Raw genomic sequence first — 26,057 nt, forward strand, 5'->3', positions numbered from 1 at the left:
ATAAATATTTTTTTTTGACATTTTTAGATATTTTTAAACTATCTGCAACCACTGCTGCCAGAGCACTCCATATTATAAAATCGGTGTTACCTTGATTGTTAATTATTTGAAGGCAAGGTGATCAGACCAAATTCTCAGAAATTAACTATGAAATTTAATGTACCTGTTGACAAAAGACTTGATTTCGATATGAATCTATAAAAATAAAAATAAAAATTTGTAAAGTTTATTAAAATACAAACGAAATAACTTTTATTTAACTAAAATCAAAATTGAGCTAAATACGTAAAATTCTAGATTATTTCATTATTGTTAGCTTTGTGCTCATATCTATCCATCCTTTATAAAATTTTACGTGGTAAATACTACAGCTTCTTAAAAACTTTTGTCACTCATATTTCGACGCATTAAACATAAGCACGGTGATTGATAAAGACGTTGATTGCATCGAAACAAGTGTCACAATATATTTTAATAAATTGTGGTATTTTTGTATCTTTACACTTTTGTAAACGCCCTAGATATAGGATTAAAACACTTATATTAAACCAGTTTTTTAGAGATAATAAAATTAAACATAATTTAATTTGAGAACCAAAGATATTCTCATTTACAGATGAATACAATAAACATACTTTTCGAAACTACATAGCGGTGTTCATATTATTAATAAACTCAAAAAAGATCTGTATAAGACCACTTATACAAATCATCATATTATTCAACTTAATTAATTTGAAATCGATAAATTAATAAAATATTTACATTTAATGTTGCATACTTTTAACATTCAATATAATAAAAATACAAGTTTTCACAAAATGATATTTTTACAGACAACTCAATTTTATTTACAAATAAATTCAACTTTTCTTTTGAGTCTTAAACTTTTTTATTTATTAAAATATAAGATTAGCGAGAAATTCTCACAAACGGCATATACGTCAATTCAACTTCCATAAACTCCCCTATCCGTTTATAAAGTTTTGAGTGAAGTGCGATTGCAGGGGTGTTTTTATCACCCCGTTTCAGTGAAAGATTTGCCAATTTAAAAAATCAGAAATAGCTGAAATGGTAAGTAATTCTCGCACTCGTGTTGTGCTTTCCGTTACTTTATAATAAACTAAATCAAAAACTTTTCCACGTGCGGTGTTCAACGTTCAACGAGGTTTCTACGGCAGAAAGCTGACATTAAAAGTTTCAGCTTTTCCTAAGCTTTCGATTCTGTCAATGAGCATTTAAAAAGTCGACCTGAGTGTGGACTGAGTATCTTGAAATATATGAAATAGAGAAAATATATCGATGGCTAAAATATAAATGTATCGATGGAAATATAAAATAATTTTCCTATGTATTATATTTTATTGTGTATTTTATATTTTTTATTGTATTTTAGCTATTTTATAAAGATAAAGGAATCGTTAGTTTAAAATATGTTGCTGAAAACATATTTTGTAAGTACTTATATATTTTTTCCGATTTCATATTATATGTGGTGGCTAGCGTTTTTAATTACTGTATTGTAGATCTTATAAGTTGGTTTAATAAGTGATTTTTTTATTGTTGTATTATTTTTTTTATATAATATTTATTTCGTAATAAGAGAGAAAGATGTAACAGAATGAAAGATTAACGTGCGATGTTTTTATAGAAAATGAACTGGCAATTAATGAATGTAAGTGAATGGTCACATGGTTTTTGAAAGAGAGAAAGATGTTGGAGAGTAAATGATTAAAGTATATGATGATTGCCTAGAACAAATGCTAGGTTTTTTTTATATCTATTAAACATGTTCTCAAGAAACTGATAAGTTGCTAGATATCGAATGAAGGGTAAATGAAGAGAATAGAATACACGATGCTTTAAATAGAGTGATTGCAAATAAAAATATGTTAAGTTGATAGAAGATAAATTTGCAGTTCACAACGGAGTGCCAGGAATGTATGAAAGCGAAAAATGGAGTTGGCAAAAGAATGATAAAAGCAAAGTAAATGCCTTTAAAATACGTCCCTTCAGACAAAGTGTAGAAAATCGATGTATGACAAAATTTAAAATGAAGATATTAGAATGAAATGTAAAGCTGAACTAGGGATAATTGAAAAAATTAAGATAAGTTTTATCAGGTGGTTTGGATATAATGATCAAACGGTTAACAAGAAAATGCCTAAGAAAGTATATTTCGCAAATTTTAACGGAAGAACAGACCAAGGATGGCCAAAAAAAACTAAGTACGACCAGATCAATCAGAATCTGAAACCTATCGTGTCAAAAGTCTACGTAACCGGAGGGCATATATAAAAAGATTTATGTATGTGAGAAAAGCTTGGAGTGTATGTCAGGACAGACGAATGTGGCATTCAATCCTGACTACCTCTCTCTCTGATGTCATCTGTAGAGTGAAAAATCTAGTATCTGATAAATAACAATTAATAACAAAAGCGAAAATAAAAAAATATTTTAATAGGCTTTCTCAGGTTTTGTGTAGTACCTTCCATTTTATTACATAATTTAATCAAACCACGTAATAGTTCCCTTTCAAATTATCTCGGTTTATTAAACGCTAGTCGTATCCCTTTCTTTAGGTAAAAACTAAACTAGTTTTACGCTCTATATCCTGCCATAAATAATGAAGTCCTTTTTAATTATGCACTACATTGACTCCATCCGCATATTCTGTTTTTATTTCGGCTTAAAGCGGTAAAGAAACTCGTACAGGTATTTTGGGAGGATTTTCGTGAATGAGCCCGGTTCAATTTAAATTTTTATCTCACTGACCAAGAGGTATAGGAGAGATGAATAATATAACGCCACCAGGAATGTATAAAGGCGTAGTATAAAGGATTTTAGAAATGGCTCAACACAAGTAAATGGCTGCTTTCGTCAGCGAAACTCCGAGACCATAAATATTTTATCAATCGCAAAAGTAAGTGAACAACGCTACCTGCTTAGAATTTAAAATAAACTTCTCTTTGAAGATTGATACAAATAGAATTGAAATCCTTTTTACATCGGTACTAAGTCACTTTTAGCTCAACTACCAATCGTTACAGAAAGATACACAATTATCCTTAATTTTTTTTTTGGAGCTTAAATGTTATTATCTAGGTTTTACAATATTTTTGTTAAACGAAAAATCATTTCAAAAACAATATCATCCATCAAAATTTCAACTAGTATGCGATAGAAATTTTACAACAGAGCGAATATACTACTTTAAAAATATTTCAATAATTTACATGATTATTATAAAAACTAATCACCTTATTGGAGCTTAAATGCCTTTATCTAGGTTTAAGGTTTTTTTGTTGTTAAATGAAACATCATTTAAATAACAACACCATCTATTAAATTTCAACTACCATGCGAAAGAAATCCTATAAAAAAGCACAAATACTACTTTCAAAATTATTGTAATATGAATATTCTGTAATGAACTATATAGTGATTACTTTATTCATCTTTGTAACGTTTGTTCGATATAATCGTCGGAAGCCCTGGAATGTTTAGATAACCATCTTTCTTCGTATAAAAAAAACTAAGGATGCTTCGTTTAAGTTGATAAAAATACTTTTCAATGTACCACTAAAAAACATGTAACCTCCTTTATGTGAAGTGCTATAAGCTTCCGAATTAACTTTAATATTCTAATTTTTATAAAACGTAATTTGCACAATTTAATATAAGACTCTTACACGATATAAACACGTCCATATTCCTAAATAAATATTTTTTCATAATATTTGTACCTAGAAATAAAGTAAATTTAACGTTAACCATATAAATACATCAACCTGAAATCCGGAGCTCAAGTTTATTTAACAGGCAAATAAGTATACGAAACGTCATATTATTTTCTAACTAAAAGGCTAGCAACCCTCTAAGTTGAGGGTCCACATGAGATATTAAATAATATAGAAGCTACATCGTTGGGCGGATAACGAGTTAAGGTAAAACAGAGATTCAGGGGTAGCCAAACATTTATAGGAACATTAATACCGGGGTTAGTTTTATACCCTTCGTTTGACATAACAAATGAATATGAGAAGCTCTGTAAAATTCGGGCCTCTATACTGAATTACCTGGGCTTTACTCAGTTCTTTTGAAGAATGAATTTTGGAGTTCGTAAATTTATTGAATTTTGTTCACAAAAACATTTTCCATCTTAGTGTTTTTTTAAATGATAATATTAGGTATTTATATCAAACGTGCATTAATTTTTTTATCGAACAGTTTAAATTTATATTAATTTATACCTTATACATGCTCTTGTCCTTTTGAGATTTTCCATAAATATATTTGGAAAAAAATGCAATTTTAGAGTTCATATGTAAATATTATACATCAATAACAAACTCCTACATTAATTGATTTAGTTTTATGAAATGAATTTCAAAATTAAAACTTTTAATTAACGTTGTTGAAGAAACAAATGTTTTAATATTTCCTGACTTATGAAACTGGTAAATTTTTAAAACATGTCGAAAACATTTAGAAAGCAAATTAAAATTTGTTGAATTGAATAGTATTTTTTTTAAAACGAAAAGTAATTTATATTTAAGCTTGACAATCGAAAAAATAATATCTAAATATCAATTGAACTCTATTTTCGTTCCATATTTTATGCTCCAACATTTTTTTACTAATTTTTACTTGTTTTCCATATCGTAGTCATACAGGAGAAAGTGACCAAGTGCATTTTTTTACAATACCGTAATCATTGACTATTTGATATCTGACTACCTTAATATTGCCCTGAAAAAATCCCAAAGGATTTCAAACTTGGAAGTATAATATATTGACTTGTCAAAAATGACTAATAGCATTGATGTTTATTTTCTTGCCAAGCAAAAGTGACTTGAATGGCCCTCCTGAACATTTTACATTTTGGTAGTTGGTCACTTTCTGCTGTACGACTATGATAAATTTATTTTTAAAATCTTTATGTATTTTGATTTGCTTATAACGGTTTTATTTTGTCATATTTGTGGTATTTTTTTATTTTGTGTATTTATATAAATAAGTCTTTTTAACAACAGATAGTTTAAATAAGTTGATTTATTATGTTTTCTTATATAAGGAAGGAATTCAAAGCTGAGATAAGCATTATCGATAAAATTAAGAAAGGTGTGTTGAGATGGTTTGGACATGTAGAACGAAAAAGTGAGGAAAGAACGGTAAAACAAATTTATGAGGCGAATGTTAGTGGGAAAAGAAGCAGAGGAAGACCGATAAAAACATGGCACGATCAGGTATGCCAAATACTTGAAAGTGGTCAGGATAGGAGTCGTAACAATCGGCAGGTATGTATGAGGAGATGCATGAACGTGGAAGAGGCGAAGAATGTTTGCAAGGACAGAGTGGTGTGGCGCTCTATTCTCTCTGCCTACCCGTGCGGGGAAGCGGCGTGATGGTTAGTTAGTTTTTTTTATTTTTTATTATGTTTTCTTTTATTTAAAAACAAGTCAAATATTATAATAATTTTAAATTAACTGACTATTGTATTTATACTTTTATGTGTTTATATTTTGAGTATTATTTTAAACAGGCATTATATTTTGTGTATTACGTATCAATATATCAAAATAATAATCATAGTTCAAACATTTAGCCATTAAAAATGAAAACGTAACTCAATTCAATAAATATCATACATTTTACCCAAAAAAAATTATACTTTTTATTTCCATTTCAACTCTGCATAATATTTGCTTTTATTGTTATATTTTTTTACGATAAAAAACGTTAATTTTTGTATTATTAAACACTGATTTTCGTAATGTTATCGTGAACTTGTGTTTTCAGTTTTGAACATCAAATAATGGACAGTTATTATTATTTTTCATTTATTTTGATGCTAGTTTTTCTAAGGTAAGGTTTGTATAAGCATTATCTGTGTTATATATAATGTGGGTTTGTTTTGTTGAACGGAGTAAATTTAGGATACATATATTAAACGTGAATAATAAACAACCCTGACTCTCAAACGTAAGCCCTGCGCACCAAACGTAAAAGAGCAGAGTTTACAACCCTAAAGGAATTACACACATCAAAGCCAACCTAGGGACGTATAAAGCGTATCACTACGAAGATAATTTCATACCGCGGTCAAGGTAGGCTAATATCGGATCCTCGTTATAAGAACTCTATTAATTATGAATTTTTGTAAGCGAAATGAGTGTTTCTCTTAAAAATGAGACCTTTCAAATTATGTTTTAATACCTAGGATTCCCTATTTACTCAAAGAGACTTGAAAATTTTCTTGCATCCTCTCATGGTTTTATTTCATGAATATATGACCAAAATGCTTTTTATCTATGAACGGTCTTTTTATCTTGCTATTGTGTACAATTGTACATTGTAATATAAATGTTTAATTCATCAAGTTTACATATATTTGTTGTTTAACCATTTTTAAGTGAGACTTAAAGTATTACAATATTTTCATTGTGTCCAAATCTTAGTTCACAAATTTGGGTTTCTCCGCGTGTAGTTATTTATATTGACATCTCAACAAAAATAAAGAAAGCACTTTTTTCTAATAAATAACAAATATACAATCATACTTAAAACCCTTAATATAACTTAAATGTTATGTTAAAAATAATACATTACTTAAAATAACTCAACTTAAATTAATTTTATCAGAAAAAAAATCAAATCAAAGTTTTTAAACCCATTTTTTTATGTGTATAAATATAATATTTTAGATGAGAATTTTGTACAGTCTTCCACCAGACTTGATGATGGCGGTAACGAAAAAACCCGGTCAGTGGTCAAATGAAATATATGTGGAAAAACTCTATTGTAATTTTATTGTCAAAGAATAATACAATACATTCACCATTTTACGCATGACCAAACTACTCAAATTTCCTTCTTTTTATAAATGAGAAAGGAAATTTATTATTATTATATTATATTTATAAAAACTTATGTATTTTTTCTCAAAATCTGTAATTCATATGGATTGTAAAAAAGGGCTCATTCATTCAAAACGGGAATTTCAAACATATTTTTATTTGGAAAAAATAGAGTGTGGAATCCCATTAAACAGCAATTAAACACTAGTGCAATAGATCACTTCGATCAAAACTGATGACACTGTTAAATCCTGCTAGTTTCTGGTTATTCCACGCTTTTCACGTATCTGTAATTCATCCCGATCGGCTGATAGTAGTGCATGTTCCACTCATTGATATTCAGTGCACTTTTTCGGGGATAGCATATTTCCCATGCATGGTAAGAGACAAATGTTTGGGCTTAAAATGAGAAATAGCCTTCATTCACACGGCTGCACAAAGGGAGGTAGGGATTTAATGCATTCACATTGCAACATTTATCGTGCATCTGAAATATGCGCTTGAAAAACTAAGGATTCCATTTCACTCGGAAACCACCGAAAGCTGGTAAACAAGAAATGGAGATTTCACTTAAAATTATCATAAAAAAATTCGGAAAAATTACTTAAAGAAATGCCACTAAAAATTTTTATTATTCGTTTTTAATGAATTTTTGTACGTCAAAGTACACAATACTTAATTGAAAATAATACCGTAATTCTGAATATTTATAAATGTTTCTGAAAGACCATTTTGCACTTTTTAAATAATCCTATTGAATAAAAATAACATGTCTTCTCTTATATTTTAAATAAATGTTTCTCTTTTATAATGTTGCTTTAAAATAATTAATATCTGCCCCAATAGGTAGTAATTCAAATAGGTATGTAATGGAGAAAAAAAAATCTTGACTATTAACACTAGTTTATTTGTAGTTACTTGGAAGATATTTATTCGGAGCAATAACCCCTCTTATATATGTTTACATGTAAAAACTGTCTATTATTTTCAATAAATAAATTTATTTCCTCCAATTCTTTCATACATGACGTAATATACAACGAAAACAAAGTAAAATTTATTCAGATTGGTTTCGATAACTGCGAAAGCGCTGAAAGTGGTTCTTATTTACCTGCAATCTCCAGGGTCGTATAATGCTGAAATTTCGCGAAAATGTTATGAATATTTGTAAACATTCGTCTCGGGTCCGCATGCTATAAAGCTCGGCGAATCCGAAATCACTTCAGGTTTTGCCGATTGATGTATGTATTTGCCTTTCAAAACAAATTTTTCAGAGCACTCCAGCGGCGTCGAGTGCGGTAAAGTGGGACGCAAGGATCCCGATAAATCACCGAATAATATTTGGACCTCGGCTTGTATAATGTATGGCCCTATTAATCTTACCGCGAGGGCCACTCCAGATATTATACGACATTCCATATTTGCGTGAAGTGGCCCGGTAATGTACCCATAATTACCGCATATTTCATTTTAATGAACTCACCGCTCAATAAAGCCGTCCGTTTCGTACGCCACTGCGTCTTCCCAGAAAACTATCGCACTTCGAAACTTTCGAATGCTTTTGTTTATGCGGAATGAAATCCGCGCAAATTCCGAAAAACATTCTTCAGAACGAACCCTCTACAATACACATTTGCTGGAATGGTTAAAAATAAAGGATTTTTTGTCTATGTCTTTAGAAAAACACGCCATTTTCATCAGCTCTTTGGTAACAAATTATTTTTTATTAATTTAACTTCTAGTGCAAAATATACTTACAACCGATTAATGATGCCAGACAAAGTTTAACCCTTATACAGCCGTTTGAAATTAGGGGGCAGATAGCGAACGTTTATCATAAGAAACAAATAAGTAAAATTAAAATTAATCTCAATTTAAATTAACAATAATTTCAAATCACAGTATTTTAAGCCAAAGCATTATTTACAAATCTAGGTTTGTCCATATAAAGAATATTTATATCGATATTTTAACATAATTGACGACGGATATGGAAGTCTGGGTATTTACAGGGCTCACGACCCCTTTTGACGCTTTTTTTTATTAGCAGAGAACTTTTATAAAATGTAAGTAAGATTCTTTCCGAAATATTTTCCCAAAAGCATGTTGTTTCCCAAAAGCATGGTGGGACTAACAACTCGCTCTGCATGTTTTGCATGTGTAGTGATAGTGTATGTGAATAGTACTAAGTGGGTGTGGTGTAGTGTTGTTCGCATGATTGTTAAATTGTAGTGTATGTCCTGACGAAGAGACGGGTACGTCTCGAAACCGGTAGACAGAAGTAGTCGGTGAGTGGTTATTTACTAACATTACTAATATCAATTAAAATGTTTGACCACAAAGTAAATGCTTTGAATATAAATAATATTTTACATACTTTTATTTTACGTTAAACTTACTGGAAATAAATTTGTGAACAAAGATATACTCAAATTTTTATCACTTATGCCAGATATATTTTTTATGTATTCATTGATATAAAAATTGCAATGTACACAAAATTCATAGAAAACCAATAAATGATAAAGTGTGCACGGTATGCAACCTCAAATGCCCTAGCCATTGTTGCTTTTACCTCCATATCCTTTAATAGTTCAATACAAAACACATACATAATAAAAGAAAATATATATTTTTAAATCTCTGCATTTTTTATTTAAAAAATTAACCCATAAAAAAGTAACATCTGAAATTTGAAGCCATAGTTACAAGACCGAATGACATTTTGGCAGTTGAAATTCTCGAATAACTAGCCAATGTAAGGTAACATGAAACTTACAGCATGCGAAGTATACTTGGATCTTCGAACATGGCTCCTCATTAGGACTATTTTTAAAGTTGAACTAGTAATAAAAATAACACGTTTTCACCTAAATATTGAACTAAACACACTTACTCACTTAGTAAAAATATTTAAAACTTTACATTTAAAAGCGACAAAAAACATTTGAATATGCCTAAACTTGTTTTTTTTTACCATCATCAGAATTCAATATGATATATCACATAGATTACAACCATTTTTTTTAGCTGAATTACGAAATAATGAACCGCTAAATTGTTTAAATAGCTCACAAAATATTTGAGAAACTGCATACTTAATCGAGTCATTTTGAAACTTAAAATGGGAAAAATAATATATTTTGAATTACAGTACCTCGATTTCACTACTAATGATGCAACAATTAGTCGTACTTCATAAAAATCTTGAAAATCTTACCGGTATGCGGTAGAATCTAAGACCATTGAATAAATACTGGTTTTTAAGAATAAATGCGATAGGGATGTTCAATAATGGGCAGAATAGTAAACGTCACACAATTGTATAAAATGATCGCTAAAGCCATCCGAATGACTGGTCATAAGCCCTGGAATGCTCAGACTTCTATCGTTTTTCATAAAAAGAGAAAAACGATACATGTTTGAAATCAAGTTAAGACACTTTTAAAATAAATGCTTTTATAACCTTTAAATCTGATCGCTTAAGCCAGCCAAATGTCAGGTCGTAAGCCCTGGAATGCTCAGACTTCCATCTTCTTTCATAAAAAAGAGAAGAACGATACGTGTTTAATATCAAGTTGAGACACATTTAAAAAAAATATAACCTTTAAATTTTTATTTTCTTGAATGTTTTTCGCGGATACTTTGCGGCACATTTTATAAACTTCATAAAATTAAACACCTTTATTTAAACCACTTATTATTATTAGTACACCTTTTAACCTACCGATTTCGACGAGAACCTTGTCATCATCAGGATTTATTAAATTCTAAAACATTAAAAACATTAAAATACTCAGTTACATTATCTTACCAAAGGAAGTGTGTGGAAGCTTTTGGTAAGATAATTTAATTGAGTATTTTAATGTTTTTAATGTTTTAGAATTTAATAAACCCTGATGATGACAAGGTTCTTGTCGAAACCGGTAGGTTAAAAAGAGTACTTATACTAAAAAAGTGGTTAAATGTATTTAATTTTATAAAGTTTAAATCTTTCATAGTTAACTTAGTGTCTGTCTTTTGATATGCAAACAGACTAAATTCACCGGCTATATTTTTATATAAAATATTAACGCTGTTTCATCGAGAGGATGAATAATTTGTAGCTCGGCAGCGAAACTAAATTGCCACTTTAATATAATGTAAGAAAATGTTAATTCTAGACTCTGTCTAAAGTAAGGAAAGTTTTAGTAGATCCGCCGACACAAACGTGTCCGAATTAGTCTAATAACGCAGTCTGGGGATGGCGAAATTACCCCGTCAACATCTTCCGTCAACTCCCCTAATCAAATAAGCCGGAGACATCTGAAGGAACCTTCTTCTCTAGTGAATAGGACGAAAACTAACGAGGGACAAATTTCTTTACCAACTGACTTGCGCTACGAGACGAGAGCATAAAACAAAAACTCTTATCGTAACCAAAAAAAATAAGAGCTTTTTTGCGAAATAATGTATAAAGATAAATAAAGCTAAACAGACTATTTAATGTTTCTCAGAATGTAATAATCATATTTTCGTCAAATGTTTTTGTAAAATGATTCTTCTTAAGTGGGTGGGTATTTACAAAACCTTCTCGATAAAATACTTAAAAAATAATTTCACTTTGAAATTTAGAGATAAAAATTCGGAACGTTCAGCCAAACACGGGAATCAGTCAAATTTTAATTAATGAATTTATTTAATAAGCTGAAAGACTTCAAACGCAGTTATTAGGAAATGTGATTATAATTATCATCCGAAAACGCCAAGTTGAAATAAACATAGTTAAGCAATTTAACGTATTCGTTAAAATATGGATAAACTGGATGAATTAATGAGAAAATTAAAAATATTTAAAAAGGTTGAACGCTTCGTTGGATGATAAATCTTTTCAGGAAAATTCTTAATTCATATTCCCTTGAGACTCGGCCTTGTTAAATTAAAAGCATTTGCCTGTCACAAAATTCCGTCTTAGCATGTTTTTTTGTTATTCAAAGTTCCAGGATCTTTTCGCATTTTTGTCCTGGACTTAATTATCCTACTTCGCGTTTGGTTAACACATTCCTGAAGAGTTTTGAACATTTTATACGGAGACTGGTAAGCTCAAAAGCTCCGGACTCTAAAAGCCTTGCGATGTTTTCTATTGAGAGTAGAGCCTTTTCAGTAACAACTCTGATCCTGCATGTGCATTCTCGGGTGCAAATATGTTGCTTCCTTAAAAGATTAACAAATCCTTTCACAAAGAAACAAAGATCACAAAACACTATCGTGAGATTAATCTAATTAATTTATTCGGCAGTCATTTTTTGGTAAAATCTATCCATGTTTAATTTAAGTTTTACTTGGTAAATAGTGTTTTTTCTTAAAATCTATTGAGACACGTGTTTCTATGCATTCTGCATCATTTTCAAACACCGTATGTGAAGCTTATTCTAAATTTTAGAGTTGGATCAATTCTAAATTTTAGAGTTTAACAATGTGAATTTATATTATTAATTTAGAATTAGCTTCAGAAACAATGTTTGAAAATTATACGGAATGCATCGAAATACAGGTCACAATAGATTTTAAGAAAAAGTGGTATTTACTAAGTAGAACTTATTTTATTTATTGTTTCGGCATTAACTTTGTGGTAAGACATGTTACAATAATTAAAGAAAATGATAGACAATTAGATTCATTCCTTACCCACATCAACACTTTACATAATAATATTAAATTTACCATGGAAAAAAATGACGATAATACCCTAAATTTTCTTGATTTATCGATTAAAGTTATAAATAATAAATTAGATTTTAATATATATCGTAAACCAACACACACTGACACTGTCATTCCAGCTGATTCCATTCATCCCATTTCACATAAAATGGCCAGTTTCCATTCATTATTAAATAGACTAATTAATATCCCCCTCAGTAACTCAAATTATAATCGTGAATTAAACACAATTAAACTAATAGCAAAAAACATCGGGTATAATAGCGCGCTAATAGATAAAATGTTAAAAAATAAAATTAAAAATAATTTTACCAAAAAATACATATATTCAGCACCTAATAATGATTCAATAAAAAATAAATCTTGGCGAAAAATTTTATATACGGGTTCAATAACTAAAAATATTTCGAAAATCTTACCCTCCCATATCCAACCTGCATATTATACAAATAATAATTTACATAAAATCCTCGATAACTCAAAATCTAAAATTGATTTATTACAAAAAAGTGGTGTTTATGAAATTTCGTGTGGAGATTGTGATAGAAAATATATTGGCCAAACTGCGAGAAATTTAAAGATTAGAATTAAAGAACATCAAAGCGGTCTTGTTAGTAATTATTTTTCGGAATTTGCAAATCATATAATAGATACTAATCACTCATTTCACTCCCATAAATTAAAATTATTACACCTTGTTCCATATAAAGGCCAAATTATGAATTATCTTGAAAATTTAGAAATACAAAAAAACCTGAATTCTAATAATAATTTTTTAAATAATATATTGTTTCAAAATTCTTCGCCATTGCTTTCAATTTTTCCTTTGTTTTCAAACTCCGTTCCTTGACTAACCCCTTCCCCTTACTTTCCCCCTATCCTTATTTATAGAACAATTTTATATTTTATATTTTAGTTATTATACAGACCTGAATGATGGAAGTTTAGCTTCTGAAGCATGTAGTCTATAAATTAACTCAAGTGGTAAAAAACGAAGTGTTTTCTTTAATTATTGTAAGTAGAACTTAAATTTAAAAAGTGAGATTAATCGTTAGCGAACGATTACAGTACTCAATAAAAAGGCTGAACGTGATTCGATTAAACTGCTATATCTAACAAGTAATCTTTTATGACCAATAAACATTATATTTTATGTTTGTGCTAAGCCTTGTTTATCTTAACTCGGTCAGCATAAAATTATCGAATTTTTACGACCATGTGACATTTCCGAAATAGTTTTACTGAACACTAATGCAAAATCATTTTAGTTCGAGGACGCTATTGAGATTATTATCTTTGATTTGAAGTTATAACCCGTCTTCAAATTTGGTTTTATCCGAGGCAATTACCGAGATTGCTAAAACTACTTAAGTATCAATAAATAAGCACACTTAAGTCAAATACAATTACACAAAATGGAAACATTTAATTGTAAATAATATTTTTTATTCATTTATTTCATATACAAACGAATTTAAAACATTTCATCCGTAATATCATAAGAATACTTAAAATATTTAATATATTTGAAACGGTATAGCCAAATTTAGAAAATACTAAATTTTTAGTCAAATTACATTTTTTTCTTAAAAATGCGTATCACGATTATATTTTCATACAATTATTAAATTCAATTTCATATTTTTTGTCGCCATTACTAAGAAAACATTTTCCCCAAATTTACGCTCCTTTTAATATGGCATTCGAATTTCAAATACGATTCGTCGAAGGCAACATGTTTATATTAATTTTGCCTTTCATCAAAGAAATTATTCTTCAATTTTAATCAAATTTACCTCTCCAAAGGCGAAATTTTTATGAAATATTTCGTTTCCGGCCCATCAATGGCACATCCAAAACTCTCAAGTTTTTCAAGTTGTCTTTAGTGTTTGAACGTATACGCATGATGTAAATCGCCAGCAATTGTTTTCCTAAAATCCAAACCGATAAGGCAAATATGAAATCAAATGCTGAAAATACAATACTACATTTTTAATCGAAACATACAACTTACCTATGTAGTTAGGTGTATGGAAGAAATTAATTTCGGTGTTACGGTGTTTGAAAATGATGCGAAATGCATCGAATCACAGTAGATTTATAGAAATAGTGGTATTTACTTCGTAAAACATTAATTTTAAAAAATATTGATTTTCATAGTGAATAGGGTATTTAGAAATAAAAAAACATCACGATGGAAGCTAAACTGGCAATTCATAACGGAGCGCTAATACCGAGACTGATGAAAGGAAGCTAACTAACTAATTAACTAACCAACAAGCCGCTTCTCCACAGGGGTAGGCAGAGAGAATAGAACGCCACACCACTCTGTCTTTGCAAACATTCTTCGCCTCTTCCACGATCGTGCATTTCCTCATACATACCCGACGATTATTAGGACTATTACGATGAAAGACGATTATTACGATAAAAGGAAGCAAAATATATAATTGTCAAAAAATATTGAAAGCTGAGTGAACGCCGTTGAAATGCGTTCCATAAGGAAAATGAGTAAAAATCGTTGTATGACAGAATTAAAAAAGAATTAAAATTTAAGTAATTAGAAAATAATTTAAGGCTGAACTAGGTTTAATTAAAAAGATTAAGAAAAGTTATTTAAGTGGTATGAACGTGTGGAGTGAATGTATAACGAGAGAATGACTAAGAAAGTATATTTCTCAAATATAAACTTTGAATCTGGTTGTGTTAAAAGTCTACGTAACTGGAAGCTACTTATATTTTTGTGCATATCATTACGTTCAATATGTATCACTAGATGTATGGATCTGAAGGAAGACATGAATATTCTCAATATTATTACATAATATTTAAAGTATTTACTTTGTGGTTAGTCATTTTTACTTATTTATTTTTTAAATTAAGACATGAATGTCAGGACCGACTAGTGAGGCGTGTCATCCTCACTGCCTACCTGTTAGGTGATAGTAATAACAGTACTTTAAGACTCCTTAATTTAAAAAAATCTTGAATGTTTTTCGTAGATACTTTGTGGCACATTTTATAAACTTAATAAAATAAATCAACTTTGTTTTAACCGCTTTTTATTGGTACATTTTTAACAACCGATTTCGACAAGAACCTTGTCATCCTCAGGGTTTATGTACTAATTATAAAACATTGAAATACTCATTCCGTTTGTAGCTCACAAGCAAGCAGTTCGTAGCAAGAGTTTCTGTTTAGTAAAAAGCTTCTTTACATCTCACCAATAGATGTCTCTAGTGAAGTTCTAGTGATTCAATAGCAAAGTTTTTGAATTGTTTCATACATATAGAACTTCCAAGAATTTGAGAAGTGTGGTTGTCAATAATGGGTAGTATTGGTGAATGCTACACGTGTGTAAAGTGATCACTTAAACCAGCCTATGACGGTCGTCAGCCCCGTAAATACCCAGACTTCCATATTCTTCTTCGTCTTTGATGAGATGTCAAAAATAATAGTTGTTTTATTTTATACAGTTTAAAAAAAATTATTAACCCCTGATTTGCAACAAATGGCGATCAATGTTCCTGCAGTAGGTCAATATTAGTTTTTGGCTTTGATTGCACTGAGTGTGTACTGACGTGCTCGAGCTTTGCAGTGTAATTGAGTAATTAGCTAAGTGATTATACCACCTCCCCGCCGACCCGACCCGATGGTCGCGAGTTCATTATTCACTTATCGGTAATCAGCGGCGCGCGTTTGAGGCAGTCTGATGTGCCACGATTGACTGATTGTATTAAATTGTTGCATGAACCCAAGCTAGATGCCTTATACTAAAAAATATTTATTTTGATCAAAGCGTAAAGTTCGGCGAAGCGGACACACGGACGAGTAACGCTCGACTCCTTGCAGACTAAAGCCATGGCAATTAAAAAATAATTGCGAAAAATCCATCTTGCCCTTAATAGAGCATAGTATATTGCCATATTTACACTCTCCGTATCATTCAACATTCACTTTGTGTAATACCAATTTTAAACAGGTATTACACAAAATTAACGATGAATGATAAGGAGAGGGTTATATTACTATACTACAATGCTTTACAAGCAAAATATTGCTGTTGTATTCACACTTCCAATTTTTATAATTTCTCTCTCTCTCTCTCTCTCTCTCTCTCTCTCTCTCTCTCTCTCTCTATGTCTCTCACGCGAAATCTCTCTTATTCATTATTTTTAATAAGTTTCATTTCTTTCAAGTGTATGGCGCTGCACGCATTTTTTTATTATTATTTATTCCTTCTGATACTGGTTTATTCACCGTACAAATGCATAAGTGACCAAGTACATAACTAAATAATATGAACTTACGTGATGAAAATGGACGATTATTATGTCAGTTGTGAACGAAACATCAAGTTAGCTTTGCATCGCTGTTGTCAAAAATCAGGTTAAGATTTTTTTTAAATTTAAAATCTGCAAGTACAAAAAATATATTTAGTATAATACAAAAAAGAATCCAACAAAGGCCTGGCTTGTGTGTGGGTATACATTATATTTTGGGTTATAGTAAAGGGTACTGGCAAGAATACACTAGATGTTTTCAGAAATAAAATTAGATTAAAATTGTAACTTTAACTACAAATATTTGATTTTAATAGAAAACAAAAAATGAAAATGTTTGCACATATGTACTTTATAAGATCTTTCTGATTTCTTCAACGTAGTTATGGAGTGACATCTTGAGAAAGCTGCAATGCAAAACATATCACAACACAGAAAACGTATTATCTATAAGCTCTTATTATTACCAGCAATATTACAGCCGTACATCAACCAAAGACACTGGAACCTATATAATACCTACTCAATTTATTTGATTGACATATAAACGTATAAACTTTTTTCTGCCCGTAAATAACACATTTACATACACCTGCTACTACGGAAGGAGTGCGCTTTTTCCGCTGACCGATCTGAAAATGAAACCGTGAGTAAAAAAAATCATTTCATATATAGCGCACAAAAAAATCAACAACTTAATATTCTTAACTTTTTACATGAGGCGCAAAAATTGTTTATACATTTATGAAATGATAATTGTCTTCGGTGCAAAAGCAAGCAAGCTTTTCAAGTGAGCTTCTTAGCAGCGGTGTTTTGTAAAAAGAGCAACAGAAAACCTGCGATTGTTTCAAGTGGCTGTTTGTCTTATTGCACATATTTTGTGTGTGTCTTTTAATTCGCAGTTTATTTCTTGTCTCGGTTGCAGTGTTTTTCCAGAGTATCATCCAGACCACTGCGTCGATGTGACGGACAGAACAATGAGCGCGGCGACCACTGCGCCAGTGCTGTCTAGATGGCCAATAATAAAACACTCCGCAATTATGTAGTCCTTAACAGGTTACAACTGTTCGACGTGGTGTTATATAGGTACTATTGTCTCCGACATCCCTTTCTGAATCGCGTTTTTCTTCGCCGCCTCGTAAAAATCAGGTGTGGTCAATTCATCACCAATATAAAAAAATCATATTTAAATAAATGTATCATGTAATCAGTATAGTAAAAATTTATTTATCCAATTCATTCAATCACCATATGTGGAGCATATGAAGCTCACAAACTGCCTCCAGATTCTTTTGTGTCTACATTGCATCCTTCCAAGTCAGGTCAGAGTCCCGAAGTTCAGACAAGAACCTCCGACAAATTGTCAGCACCCGTGGTAGGCAAGAACCTGATGGTTTAAAACACCGTTAAAAGGCAAGCTTGATGGCGGCTCTCAGGAGGCATACAAAATACTTGGTCTAGCTTATTGATATATAATCCAGGATTCGGACCTCACATAATAATATAATAGTTTCTGCTTAGTAAAAAGTTTCTTTACATATCACCAATAGATGTCTGTAGTGAAGTTCTAGTGATTCAAGAACAAGGTTTCTAAATCGGTTCATGTATATAGAACTTCCAAGAATTTAAGTAGTGTGTTTGTCAACAATGGGTAGAATTGGTTAATGTTACACGTGTGTAATGTGATCACTTAAACCAGCCTATGACGGTCGTCAGACTTCATATTCTTCTTCATCTTTGATGAAATGTCAAAAAAATAGTATGAAAATAACTCCTATAATTGTTGATAATCCAGATTTTGTGAACAAGTATTTGGACACACTCAAAATGTTGTATATAAAGTGATCACTTAGATTTCCAGCTTCTTTCATATAAAAACGATAGATCTTTCATCTCAGTTAAGACTACTATAATATTACACATCGCTCAAGTGCAACAATGGCATAATTATATTTTTAGAAATATTACAGGATATGTCATTCAGGCATTGTAGCAAAAAAGTGGCACCATTTTACTCAATTCTACAATGACACTCGCGCCATCTCGCAGCATTTCACCAAAAAATATCAATTCTGTCCATGTTTCTCCAGGTGTAAATAGTCTTTCCGTACATTTTGAAATACTTAACTTGTTTTTGAAAAATGTAATTACGTCATTATTGCACCAAAAGAACGCTATGTTGATACATTTTTGATTATTATTTCTTTTAATTAAAAATTTGAATATACCACTTTAACGTTTTATGAATTAATAATATACTGTTTCAAAATACGTCACCATTATTATCAATGTTTCCTTTTACAAAAAAATCTTGTTCCTTAACCCCCCCCCCTTCCCCATATTTATTAACCTAAATATACCCCTTTATATATATTTTGTTCGTTAGTTTTATTTTTACAGAAGATGAAAACATCTGTAAGTTTTCGAAACTAGTTGTAAATATAAATAAAACTCATTAATGTGGTATATTCAGGTGTTTAATTTTAAAAAAAATCAATATGTCATTCCATAAAGTTAATGCTGAATCAATAAATAATTTATTGATACATCATCCAAAAGGTGAATAATCCAGTATCTGACAAAAAATAGCAATAAATAAAATAAAATATTGATGTATTTTTAACCACCACTGTCCATTTGTATAGACTTTGGTATATGTACGTACGCATGGGTATGCCCTATTCTGAAACACCTACCCTTCGCCTTCACTTCTAAGCCCCTGTCCACTTTTTGCCGGTGATTTAATGCGGCTGTCGTTATAGTGTTGGCTTTGAATAAATTGGCAAGTTTTTGCGATATATTTTCGATACTGGAATGTCGATACACGTGTATTTGGAGACGAATATTTTTTATCGTCAGTCGCGAGCTTCTGCATCACGACTCGCCGCGCCGACAATTTTTTACGCTTCCGAGAATTTTTAAGTTTCAGCAGTCTAGAAACTTCGACACGCATTGTATAAACAATTTGCGCACATAAGTATCACTTACAGATAATAAATTTTAAAAATGCAAAAATTATGTTTTCATACCTTTAATTTCTATGGTAATCGTCTTTTGTTGTTTCATGGTTTCAATTATTTGTTAATAACATACACTCAAATATACAAGTATACACATTTTCTTCATGGGTTTCAATTTTTGTGATGATTATTAGCTTTTTTCATAGTCAGTCTGCACCCTTCTCTATTATTTACAACGCATGTCAGAGATAATTTGGTCCATCTAGGTTAAGCGGGTCGTCCTCTGTAGTTTGTGCAATATTGTACATTCATAAATACATAGACATTATTTTTTGAGAGGATCAACGGTATTTTCCGATTTAAACTTCGTCGGTGACATCTTTGGTTGAAATCAGCAAGTTTTATTAGCAAAAGCCTTTATTGAATAATTGTTACGTGATTTTGTTAGTCTTACTACAATAGATAATACCGTATCTTCATTGAATACTTAATATCACACATTAAAATTAAATGAAAACTTTTAAAATTGATGTATTTGATAAAAAAATATTTTTCAAAAGAATTACGTATGTGCGCAAATTATACGAGTATATGTAGACAGTAAATAAAAATCCTCCAAAAAATTCTTGCTATGTGATTTCGTTAGACTTGCCATAAGTGATAATATCGTATCTACATTGAATACTCAATATTACACATTAAATTCAAATAAAAACAAGAATGCAATGTATTTGATAATAATTTATTTTTCCTTTAAATCACATTTAATGTGCATTTTATTCAAATTCGACTTCAGTAGCGGCTTCGGTGTGCAGGTTCTGAATCGAATTTTATCACCGCGCGACGGCGCTTTTTTAAGTGGAAGCCATTTCGCTTTGTGGTGCTCGCCGCTTTACACGTTTCTTTAGAACCGAACTTCCCTGATTTATTTAGGAACGAAACTAATACTGAACCTTGCGTGTGATATGGATCGATCCCTTATTCAAATACCCCTCCCGACCCAATATGGATCGATCCCTTATTCAAATACCCCTCCCGACCCACTCGGCTTTACGATAACCACAAAAGCTTCTGTTTGCCACAAAACAACGTCAATACGAGAGAACACACATATTTGAATCTCCAATATACCTAAATATGTATGTATATACTGTACATACTTCTATTGTTTAGAGAGAAATTTTATATTTCGATACAAATACACACGCACATCTAGTTATAAATATTTTTCCAAATGTAGCGATCAATTCGACTTATATATATATATATATATATATATATATATATATATATATATATATATATATATATATATATATATATATATATATATATATATATATGTGTATAAATATAAACTACACTACAACTACTACTACCATCTGTTTCCCTGGGAAAGGAAAGACCGACGGTTTTGAGACGATGAAACGCCACACTATTCTATCTTGACATAAGCTCCTAGCTTCCTTCACATCCATACATTAAGTCATACATCCCCACGAGTCGTACCTTCTTAGTCATTTTCTTGTTGATTCGCTATATTTACATATATATATTTGTGTATGTGTGTATTTGTTTTTGTGTGCCTATGTATGTATGTACGTTTATATGTCATTTTAATTTTTAAATTACTTTTAATTATCATGCCTCCTTGAGGTGATTTTTCACGAAAACGGCTGTACATAAATTAACTTTTATTATTTTTATACTTACATTAAAAAAACATTTAATTTCTTAGGAAAGGACTCAGTAATTCTCATTTTTCTCTTTATTGCGGTATATTTCGCAAAGTATCTCAAAGAAGTAAATTTTGTCAACATTTGACTCCGCAGTTATCCACGTCTAGGCTTTGGGTCCCACTAATTAGCTTACCTCGTTTTAAATGGGCTACATTTTTGTTCCGTCATTAATCTTCCTCGAATTTGTAAATGTCTCGTTTTTATTTTTTGGACTTAAACATGCTATAATGCTTAAACTTCTCTCACGCCATGTTGCCCAAAAGGTTAACTAAATGTCTTCCCACATTATATGATATATTCAATTAATAATTTATATTATACATGTATAATAGTTAATTTATATGTAGGTAGTTAGTTGGATTGCCTAAATATTCTATGATATTAATTTTAAAAAATGTTTAATAATAACCACTATTTTGATTTGTATCGCTTTTTCATAAATGTGTTTTATTTCATTTATTTTTTTTATATACATGAAACGTTTTCTTATCAACATTATTGTAATAATTATGATAATTAAAAAAGTGCATTTGACTGTGTCACAAAAAGTATAAATACAAATTGTAATTTTTATTTTATTTTACGTCTCATAATTTCACGTTCAAATGTCTCTTAAAATTTGAAATAATACAATTTTATTGAAAAAAAGTCTTGTTTTATTTTTGGGAGTCTCTGAGCATATAACAGTAGTAACGTTACAAAAACAGTGCTTAAGGGTTATATCTTATAAAAAATATCAGTATTATTTTACGATTATGCTGTCTATCGGATTTGGATTTATAACAATAATATAAGTATTATATTAATTTTTATTAGATGTATATATGTTTATATTAACCTTAATATATATATATATATATATATATATATATATATATATATATATATATATATATATATATATATATATATATATATATATATATTTATATATATATATATATATTTATTTGTATATATATATATATATATATATATATATATATATATATATATATATATATATATATATATATATTTATATATATATTTATATATATATATATATATATATATATATATATATATATATATATATATATATATATATATATATATATATATATATATAAATATATATATATATACATATATATATATATATATATATATATATATATATATATATATATATATATATATATATATATATATATATATATATATATATATATATATATATATATATATATATATATATATATATATATATATATATATATAGTATATGCCTCCGTAGTGTAATCCCGGGTTCGATTCCCAAGGGGAGTAAAATAAAATATAAGTGATTTTTTCACTGTAATATTTAGTCAATATTACCATGGACTGGTACCTGAAGCGGAGGGCCGATCACCTTTCCTTCATGTGTAAACGATCAAGATAACACTGCGTTTATATGACACAGTGCCCTATGCACCATTGGGGTGCGGATAAGGGTTTTATTATTATTATTATATATATATATATATATATATATATATATATATATATATATATATATATATATATATATATATATATATATATATATATATATATATATATATATATATGTATATATATATATATATATATATATATATATATATATATATATATATATATATATATATATATATATATCTATATATATATATATATATACATATCTTATATAAGCGTTTGTGTATGTTTATTCGCTCCTTGCGATGTTCATTTAAAGTGGTCCATCCAAAGTATTATAATTAATATCCTTCGAGTTCTCCTTGAAATGAGCATCCTCGCAGAAGTTTGGAGAAATGAGTGCGGTTTGATCGGGTTTCTAATGAAGTAAGTTCAACGGCTGTCAGAGAAGATTATGCCGACTCGACTCCGAGTTATGACCACAACCTCCAGTTCACTACTGTAAGGCTGTGCGCTGTGTAACGTGTCCTATTCGGTAATATATTGTATTAATTTATTGTGGAAATTTTCAGGAAAATAACCCAGGAACTCTCTGAAAAGTTCCATTTACACAGTATAGAGGGTAATTCCATGGTTACACGAGTAACATTTGTTTCATCGCGTATTTATTTTGTATATTAAATGTGTATTTAAGTTTAAAATGTTTTCTTTATCTAGTTTTCCCCGAATCATACGATTCGCCGATCGTGTTACGTATTCATGAGTTCGTGGCAGCGTCTATGGTTGAGACGTTAAATGAAATATTATTACAATATATCATAAGTGCACGTGATGCCCTTGTATTCTTATAAATACTCACATATATATATATATATATATATATATATATATATATATATATATATATATATATATATATATATATATATATATATATATATATATATATATATATATATATATATATATATATATATATATATATATATATATATATATATATATATATATATATATATATATATATATATATATATATATATATATATATATATATATATATATATATATATATATATATATATATATATATATATGTATATATATATTTATATTTATATATATAAATATATATGTACATATATATATTTTTATATATATATAATGTTTTGCATCGTATTATGCAGTGAAGTACTTACATTAGTAACTTCACCAAAATACGCAACCAAATTTGTCCACTGTTTGGAGAGATTTGATTAAAATAACCGAATCAAAAAACCAAACAACGCCAGGATTTGTTTTTTCAATTTGATAATTCATTATTTTAACCGTATAGTAAACTATTCATACTTGATATATTTGATATAAAGGTACTGTTTCGATCTGCAGAAGTTAAGTGGAAAATATATAGTTATAGCATAATCTAATGAACTGGGATTGCAATCTTGAGATTAGAGCTAAGTAAAGTTTATCATTGTCTAGGATACAAAGTCTAGATTTAAGGTAACTATAGTTAGGAGTGCTCTACATAGGCGGTGTTACAGAAGTATTTAGAATTTGTCATTAGGTGGCGTTAGTAATAGCGGAGAAGCTCATTAAGACGGGAATAACTTTGGAGAATTTCACTAAGTACGTGTAATAAGGGAGCGATTAAACTTAAAAGCTTGCAAAATAATGCTATTACACATACTGTAGACTGGCGGGGAACACACTGGAGAACGGCCATGTAAATTGGAAGAGACTGGAGGACTTTTGGCACAGAAGTCAAATGTAATAATGTTGATACTCCCCATAAATAATTGCGCTCTCTATGTTTCACCCATGCCATGAAATGAACGTGAATAAAGTTTCGTACATTCTAACCAAAAGTATTTGACAGGGCATTTTTTAAATTACCTTATTTTATCTAAACGTTAGTGTTGCAGAAAATGATTACACGATGAGCTTACAACATTTTGAGTGTGTCCAAATACTTGTTCACAAAATCTGGATTATCTCCAATTATAGGAGTTATTTTCATATTATTTTTTTTACATCTCATCCAAGATGAAGAAGAATATGGAAGTCTGGGCATTTACGGGGCTAACAACCGTCATAGGCTGGTTTAAGTGATCACTTTATACACGTGTAACATTCACCAATTCTACCCATTATTGACAACCACACAACTCCGATTCTTGGAAGTTCTATATATATGAACCAATTTAGAAACCTTGTTCTTGAATCACTAGAACTTCACTAGAGACATCTATTGGTGAGATGTAAAGAATCTTTTAACTAAGCAGAAACTCTTATATTAGTATGTGAGGTCCAAATCCTGGATTTCAATCACACACATGAGAAACGCCAGAAAATACCAATAATGGGTAGAATTGGTGAATGTTACACGTGTGTAAAGTGATCACTTTAACCAGTCTATGACGGTTGTCAGCCCCGTAAATGCCCAGACTTCCATATTCTTCTTCATCTTTGTTGAGATGTAAAAGAAAATATAATAATAATAATAATATGAATTGAGCTTAGTGTACTTGGAATGGTTTTAAATATTATTCATTTATTTATATTTCATCATAAACATAATCACAAATTACGATCTAAGTAATTGATTTGGCATTAATTTTTTGGAATAGCATAATGATTTGAATATATTTATAAATAAAACACTTCCATAAGACCACGTTTTGATATTATTTGTGTGAACACCACTTGTTTAAAAAACTATAGATGTTCTCATGAACAAACATAAATACAGATAGTTTGTAATTTTACCTGTTGATAATAACGAATGTTGATGACGGTCGATGGGGAAGAAAAGTATTGGAATGGCGCCCAAGAACTGGCAAACGAAGCATCGGCCGACCCCCTACAAGATGGACTGACGATATAAGAAGAATAGCGGGAGTGACCTGGATGCGGAAGGCGAAGGATCGAAGAGGATGGAGACTCATGCGGGAGGCCTACGTTCAACAGTGGACGGACACGGGCTGATGATGATGATGATGATGATGAGAATCCCTAAAGAAGTCATTCTCTAAACTAATCATATTTATATTGATGAACGTAAAATTGGGATAAAATATTTTTTTATTA

The sequence above is a fragment of the Brachycentrus maculatus genome, unplaced genomic scaffold, assembly GCF_059751285.1.
Source record: "Brachycentrus maculatus isolate JH-2025_06_01 unplaced genomic scaffold, ASM5975128v1 h1tg000208l, whole genome shotgun sequence".
Classification (NCBI taxonomy): domain Eukaryota; kingdom Metazoa; phylum Arthropoda; class Insecta; order Trichoptera; family Brachycentridae; genus Brachycentrus; species Brachycentrus maculatus.